The 7572-nt window shown below is 42.1% G+C and overlaps 5 non-coding genes across 5 annotated transcripts; all 5 read left to right on the top strand.

Annotated features, from left to right (window-relative positions):
* Positions 1-581: 581 nt before the first annotated feature.
* On the top strand, positions 582-653 carry TRNAG-UCC. Its single transcript has one exon. It is a non-coding gene; the product is annotated as a tRNA-Gly (tRNA).
* Positions 654-1721: 1068 nt separating this feature from the next.
* Positions 1722-1794, top strand: TRNAG-UCC. The gene has a single exon. It is a non-coding gene; the product is annotated as a tRNA-Gly (tRNA).
* Positions 1795-2911: 1117 nt separating this feature from the next.
* TRNAG-UCC lies at positions 2912-2983 on the top strand. Its single transcript has one exon. It is a non-coding gene; the product is annotated as a tRNA-Gly (tRNA).
* Positions 2984-5231: 2248 nt separating this feature from the next.
* TRNAG-UCC lies at positions 5232-5303 on the top strand. Its single transcript has one exon. It is a non-coding gene; the product is annotated as a tRNA-Gly (tRNA).
* A 1098-nt stretch (positions 5304-6401) lies between these two features.
* TRNAG-UCC lies at positions 6402-6473 on the top strand. The gene has a single exon. It is a non-coding gene; the product is annotated as a tRNA-Gly (tRNA).
* The last annotated feature ends 1099 nt before the right edge of the window (positions 6474-7572 follow it).

A 7572-nucleotide genomic window follows, 5' to 3' on the forward strand; every position in this document is an offset into this window, starting at 1 on the left:
GGAGAAATTTAACAAGGAGCGATCCTTTTAGCCAACCGACGACAGACCGCTATTTTCAGAAAACAAGTCGGCCATGCTGAATATTTGCACCCGATAGTCACCAGATGATTGTTTGTCCAAGCATCAACCGATGTGTATGACCACCTTAAGACTTGGAAAAAATATTTCATAGAAAAACTAGCTGAGTTGTGTATGTTGGAGGTATCGTGGTGAGCCAAGCTGTCTTATAAAAGCACTGGAGCCGAGTTTGACTTCCGGCAAATGCATCTCTTCCCGACTTTTAAAGGATTTTGAGATTTTACTGTATAATGGTGGTATAATGGTGAGCATAGCCAGCTTCCTGGGGTTTTAAGGCTTAGAAAAAGCTAGTTTGTAAAAAGAAGAGAAGTAGAACTGCGTTTTGGTCATTGTTGTTGTAGTGGTGAGCATAGCTGCTTCCCAAGCAGTGGATCCAGGTGTGATTCCTTGCTAAGGCATAGCTCCTTGCCTTTGGTGGATTTCTAAGCTTTGTCCTAATCTTATTAAAACCTAGATAAACTAGAAAGACAAAAAATAGAATGTAAAGCTTACCACAAGTGTGGGTGTTGGTGGTATAGTGGTGAGCATAGCTGCCTTCCAAGCAGTTGACCCGGGTTCGATTCCCGGCCAACGCAGTCCTTTCACTGTTTTTTAGCGTGTTTCTCCACAAACCTTCCTACTCCTTAAATGTTCATTCTGGACTTAGAAAATGAAGTCTGTCAAAGACATTGAATGTTGCTGTGGGCGTTGGTGGTATAGTGGCGAGCATAGCTGCTTCCCAAGCAGTTGACCTTGTTTTGATTCCCGGCCAACGCATAGGTTTTCTTAATTTGTGTGTTCATTTCAAAAATACCCATGCCCCAGAGCTCATTGATCTTTGTCACTCCAGCTGCTATAAAGCTACAACTCCAGCCATGCTCGGCTCTTTTTGTAAATCCCATAGAAGTGAAATGAGAATTTTGTGAGTTGTAGTTCCAGAAACAGGGTCGGAGGTTGATGATCCCTAATGGAGAATTTCTTAAGTTGTCATATCAGAACAACTGCCATAGGTTAATGGTTTCTGAGTACACGTTAGGCTAAAATCGATCAGAATGGAGGATTCAACCAAAAAGTTTGTTAGTCGGGAGAAATTTAACAAGGAGCGATCCTTTTAGCCAACCGACGACAGACCGCTATTTTCAGAAAACAAGTCGGCCATGCTGAATATTTGCACCCGATAGTCACCAGATGATTGTTTGTCCAAGCATCAACCGATGTGTATGACCACCTTAAGACTTGGAAAAAATATTTCATAGAAAAACTAGCTGAGTTGTGTATGTTGGAGGTATCGTGGTAAGCCAAGCTGTCTTATAAAAGCACTGGAGCCGAGTTTGACTTCCGGCAAATGCATCTCTTCCCGACTTTTAAAGGATTTTGAGATTTTACTGTATAATGGTGGTATAATGGTGAGCATAGCCAGCTTCCTGGGGTTTTAAGGCTTAGAAAAAGCTAGTTTGTCAAAAGAAGAGAAGTAGAACTGCGTTTTGGTCATTGTTGTTGTAGTGGTAAGCATAGCTGCTTCACAAGCAGTGGATCCAGGTGTGATTCCTTGCTAAGGCATAGCTCCTTGCCTTTGGTGGATTTCTAAGCTTTGTCCTAATCTTATTAAAACCTAGATAAACTAGAAAGACAAAAAATAGAATGTGAAGCTTACCACAAGTGTGGTTGTTGGTGGTATAGTGGTGAGCATAGCTGCCTTCCAAGCAGTTGACCTGGGTTCGATTCCCGGCCAACGCAGTCCTTTCACTGTTTTATAGCGTGTTTCTCCACAAACCTTCCTACTCCTTAAATGTTCATTCGTGACTTAGAAAATGAAGTCTGTCAAAGTCAAAGAAAATGAAGTCTGTCAAAGACATTGAATGTTGCTGTGGGCGTTGGTGGTATAGTGGCGAGCATAGCTGCTTCCCAAGCAGTTGACCCTTGTTCGATTCCCGGCCAACGCATAGGTTTTCTTAATTTGTGTGTTGCTAAGTGTCATCCTTGTGTGTTCAGTTCAAAAATACCCATGCCCCAGAGCTCATTGATCTTTGTCACTCCAGCTGCTATAAAGCTACAACTCCAGCCATGCTCGGCTCTTTTTGTAAATCCCATAGAAGTGAAATGAGAATTTTGTGAGTTGTAGTTCCAGAAACAGGGTCGGAGGTTGATGATCCCTAATGGAGAATTTCTTAAGTTGATATATCAGAACAACTGCCATAGGTTAATGGTTTCTGAGTACACGTTAGGCTAAAATCGATCAGAATGGAGGATTCAACCAAAAAGTTTGTTAGTCGGGAGAAATTTAACAAGGAGCGATCCTTTTAGCCAACCGACGACAGACCGCTATTTTCAGAAAACAAGTCGGCCATGCTGAATATTTGCACCCGATAGTCACCAGATGATTGTTTGTCCAAGCATCAACCGATGTGTATGACCACCTTAAGACTTGGAAAAAATATTTCATAGAAAAACTAGCTGAGTTGTGTATGTTGGAGGTATCGTGGTGAGCCAAGCTGTCTTATAAAAGCACTGGAGCCGAGTTTGACTTCCGGCAAATGCATCTCTTCCCGACTTTTAAAGGATTTTGAGATTTTACTGTATAATGGTGGTATAATGGTGAGCATAGCCAGCTTCCTGGGGTTTTAAGGCTTAGAAAAAGCTAGTTTGTCAAAAGAAGAGAAGTAGAACTGCGTTTTGGTCATTGTTGTTGTAGTGGTGAGCATAGCTGCTTCCCAAGCAGTGGATCCAGTTGTGATTCCTTGCTAAGGCATAGCTCCTTGCCTTTGGTGGATTTCTAAGCTTTGTCCTAATCTTATTAAAACCTAGATAAACTAGAAAGACAAAAAATAGAATGTAAAGCTTACCACAAGTGTGGGCGTTGGTGGTATAGTGGTGAGCATAGCTGCCTTCCAAGCAGTTGACCTGGGTTCGATTCCCGGCCAACGCAGTCCTTTCACTGTTTTATAGCGTGTTTCTCCACAAACCTTCCTACTCCTTAAATGTTCATTCTGGACTTAGAAAATGAAGTCTGTCAAAGTCAAAGACATTGAATGTTGCTGTGGGCGTTGGTGATATAGTGGCGAGCATAGCTGCTTCCCAAGCAGTTGACCTGGTTTTGATTCCCGGCCAACGCATAGGTTTTCTTAATTTGTGTGTTGCTAAGTGTCATCCTTGTGTGTTCAGTTCAAAAATACCCATGCCCCAGAGCTCATTCATCTTTGTCACTCCAGCTGCTATAAAGCTACAACTCCAGCCATGCTCGGCTCTTTTTGTAAATCCCATAGAAGTGAAATGAGAATTTTGTGAGTTGTAGTTCCAGAAACAGGGTCGGAGGTTGATGATCCCTAATGGAGAATTTCTTAAGTTGTCATATCAGAACAACTGCCATAGGTTAATGGTTTCTGAGTACACGTTAGGCTAAAATCGATCAGAATGGAGGATTCAACCAAAAAGTTTGTTAGTCGGGAGAAATTTAACAAGGACCGATCCTTTTAGCCAACCGACGACAGACCGCTATTTTCAGAAAACAAGTCGGCCATGCTGAATATTTGCACCCGATAGTCACCAGATGATTGTTTGTCCAAGCATCAACCGATGTGTATCACCACCTTAAGACTTGGAAAAAATATTTCATAGAAAAACTAGCTGAGTTGTGTATGTTGGAGGTATCGTGGTGAGCCAAGCTGTCTTATAAAAGCACTGGAGCCGAGTTTGACTTCCGGCAAATGCATCTCTTCCCGACTTTTAAAGGATTTTGAGATTTTACTGTATAATGGTGGTATAATGGTGAGCATAGCCAGCTTCCTGGGGTTTTAAGGCTTAGAAAAAGCTAGTTTGTCAAAAGAAGAGAAGTAGAACTGCGTTTTGGTCATTGTTGTTGTAGTGGTGAGCATAGCTGCTTCCCAAGCAGTGGATCCAGGTGTGATTCCTTGCTAAGGCATAGCTCCTTGCCTTTGGTGGATTTCTAAGCTTTGTCCTAATCTTATTAAAACCTAGATAAACTAGAAAGACAAAAAATAGAATGTAAAGCTTACCACAAGTGTGGGCGTTGGTGGTATAGTGGTGAGCATAGCTGCCTTCCAAGCAGTTGACCTGGGTTCGTTTCACTGTTTTATAGCGTGTTTCTCCACAAACCTTCATACTCCATAAATTTTCATTCTGGACTTAGAAAATGAAGTCTGTCAAAGTCAAAGACATTGAATGTTGCTGTGGGCGTTGGTGGTATAGTGGCGAGCGTAGCTGCTTCCCAAGCAGTTGACCCGGTTTTGATTCCCGGCCAACGCATAGGTTTTCGTAATTTGTGTGTTGCTAAGTGTCATCCTTGTGTGTTCAGTTCAAAAATACCCATGCCCCAGAGCTCATTGATCTTTGTCACTCCAGCTGCTATAAAGCTACAACTCCAGCCATGCTCGGCTCTTTTTGTAAATCCCATAGAAGTGAAATGAGAATTTTGTGAGTTGTAGTTCCAGAAACAGGGTCGGAGGTTCATGATCCCTAATGGAGAATTTCTTAAGTTGTCATATCAGAACAACTGCCATAGGTTAATGGTTTCTGAGTACACGTTAGGCTAAAATCGATCAGAATGGAGGATTCAACCAAAAAGTTTGTTAGTCGGGAGAAATTTAACAAGGACCGATCCTTTTAGCCAACCGACGACAGACCGCTATTTTCAGAAAACAAGTCGGCCATGCTGAATATTTGCACCCGATAGTCACCAGATGATTGTTTGTCCAAGCATCAACCGATGTGTATGACCACCTTAAGACTTGGAAAAAATATTTCATAGAAAAACTAGCTGAGTTGTGTATGTTGGAGGTATCGTGGTGAGCCAAGCTGTCTTATAAAAGCACTGGAGCCGAGTTTGACTTCCGGCAAATGCATCTCTTCCCAACTTTTAAAGGATTTTGAGATTTTACTGTATAATGGTGGTATAATGGTGAGCATAGCCAGCTTCCTGGGGTTTTAAGGCTTAGAAAAAGCTAGTTTGTCAAAAGAAGAGAAGTAGAACTGCGTTTTGGTCATTGTTGTTGTAGTGGTAAGCATAGCTGCTTCCCAAGCAGTGGATCCAGGTGTGATTCCTTGCTAAGGCATAGCTCCTTGCCTTTGGTGGATTTCTAAGCTTTGTCCTAATCTTATTAAAACCTAGATAAACTAGAAAGACAAAAAATAGAATGTAAAGCTTACCACAAGTGTGGGCGTTGGTGGTATAGTGGTGAGCATAGCTGCCTTCCAAACAGTTGACCTGGGTTCGATTCCTGGCCAACGCAGTCCTTTCACTGTTTTATAGCGTGTTTCTCCACAAACCTTCCTACTCCTTAAATGTTCATTCTGGACTTAGAAAATGAAGTCTGTCAAAGTCAAAGAAATTGAAGGTTGCTGTGGGCGTTGGTGGTATAGTGGCGAGCATAGCTGCTTCCCAAGCAGTTGACCCCTGTTCGATTCCCGGCCAACGCATAGGTTTTCTTAATTTGTGTGTTGCTAAGTGTCATCCTTGTGTGTTCAGTTCAAAAATACCCATGCCCCAGAGCTCTTTGATCTTTGTCACTCCAGCTGCTATAAAGCTACAACTCCAGCCATGCTCGGCTCTTTTTGTAAATCCCATAGAAGTGAAATGAGAATTTTGTGAGTTGTAGTTCCAGAAACAGGGTCGGAGGTTGATGATCCCTAATGGAGAATTTCTTAAGTTGTCATATCATAACAACTGCCATAGGTTAATGGTTTCTGAGTACACGTTAGGCTAAAATCTATCAGAATGGAGGATTCAACCAAAAAGTTTGTTAGTCGGGAGAAATTTAACAAGGAGCGATCCTTTTAGCCAACCGACGACAGACCGCTATTTTCAGAAAACAAGTCGGCCATGCTAAATATTTGCACCCGATAGTCACCAGATGATTGTTTGTCCAAGCATCAACCGATGTGTATGACCACCTTAAGACTTGGAAAAAATATTTCATAGAAAAACTAGCTGAGTTGTGTATGTTGGAGGTATCGTGGTGAGCCAAGCTGTCTTATAAAAGCACTGGAGCCGAGTTTGACTTCCGGCAAATGCATCTCTTCCCGACTTTTAAAGGATTTTGAGATTTTACTGTATAATGGTGGTATAATGGTGAGCATAGCCAGCTTTCTGGGGTTTTAAGGCTTAGAAAAAGCTAGTTTGTAAAAAGAAGAGAAGTAGAACTGCGTTTTGGTCATTGTTGTTGTAGTGGGGAGCATAGCTGCTTCCCAAGCAGTGGATCCAGGTGTGATTCCTTGCTAAGGCATAGCTCCTTGCCTTTGGTGGATTTCTAAGCTTTGTCCTAATCTTATTAAAACCTAGATAAACTAGAAAGACAAAAAATAGAATGTAAAGCTTACCACAAGTGTGGGTGTTGGTGGTATAGTGGTGAGCATAGCTGCCTTCCAAGCAGTTGACCCGGGTTCGATTCCCGGCCAACGCAGTCCTTTCACTGTTTTTTAGCGTGTTTCTCCACAAACCTTCCTACTCCTTAAATGTTCATTCTGGACTTAGAAAATGAAGTCTGTCAAAGTCAAAGACATTGAATGTTGACCCAAGCAGTTGACCCGAGTTGTGTATGTTGGAGGTATCGTGGTGAGCCAAGCTGTTTTATAAAAGCACTGGAGCCGAGTTTGACTTCCGGCAAATGCATCTCTTCCCGACTTTTAAAGGATTTTGAGATTTTACTGTATAATGGTGGTATAATGGTGAGCATAGCCAGCTTCCTGGGGTTTTAAGGCTTAGAAAAAGCTAGTTTGTCAAAAGAAGAGAAGTAGAACTGCGTTTTGGTCATTGTTGTTGTAGTGGTGAGCATAGCTGCTTCCCAAGCAGTGGATCCAGGTGTGATTCCTTGCTAAGGCATAGCTCCTTGCCTTTGGTGGATTTCTAAGCTTTGTCCTAATCTTAATAAAACCTAGATAAACTAGAAAGACAAAAAATAGAATGTAAAGCTTACCACAAGTGTGGGCGTTGGTGTTATAGTGGTGAGCATAGCTGCCTTCCAAGCAGTTGACCCGGGTTCGTTTCACTGTTTTATAGCGTGTTTCTCCACAAACCTTCCTACTCCATAAATTTTCATTCTGGACTTAGAAAATGAAGTCTGTCAAAGTCAAAGACATTGAATGTTGCTGTGGGCGTTGGTGGTATAGTGGCGAGCATAGCTGCTTCCCAAGCAGTTGACCTGGTTTTGATTCCCGGCCAAAGCATAGGTTTTCGTAATTTGTGTGTTGCTAAGTGTCATCCTTGTGTGTTCAGTTCAAAAATACCCATGCCCCAGAGCTCATTGATCTTTGTCACTCCAGCTGCTATAAAGCTACAACTCCAGCCATGCTCGGCTCTTTTTGTAAATCCCATAGAAGTGAAATGAGAATTTTGTGAGTTGTAGTTCCAGAAACAGGGTCGGAGGTTCATGATCCCTAATGGAGAATTTCTTAAGTTGTCATATCAGAACAACTGCCATAGGTTAATGGTTTCTGAGTACACGTTAGGCTAAAATCGATCAGAATGGAGGATTCAACCAAAAAGTTTGTTAGTCGGGAGAA

Source organism: Bufo bufo, chromosome 4 (genome assembly GCF_905171765.1).
Source record: "Bufo bufo chromosome 4, aBufBuf1.1, whole genome shotgun sequence".
NCBI lineage: Eukaryota > Metazoa > Chordata > Amphibia > Anura > Bufonidae > Bufo > Bufo bufo.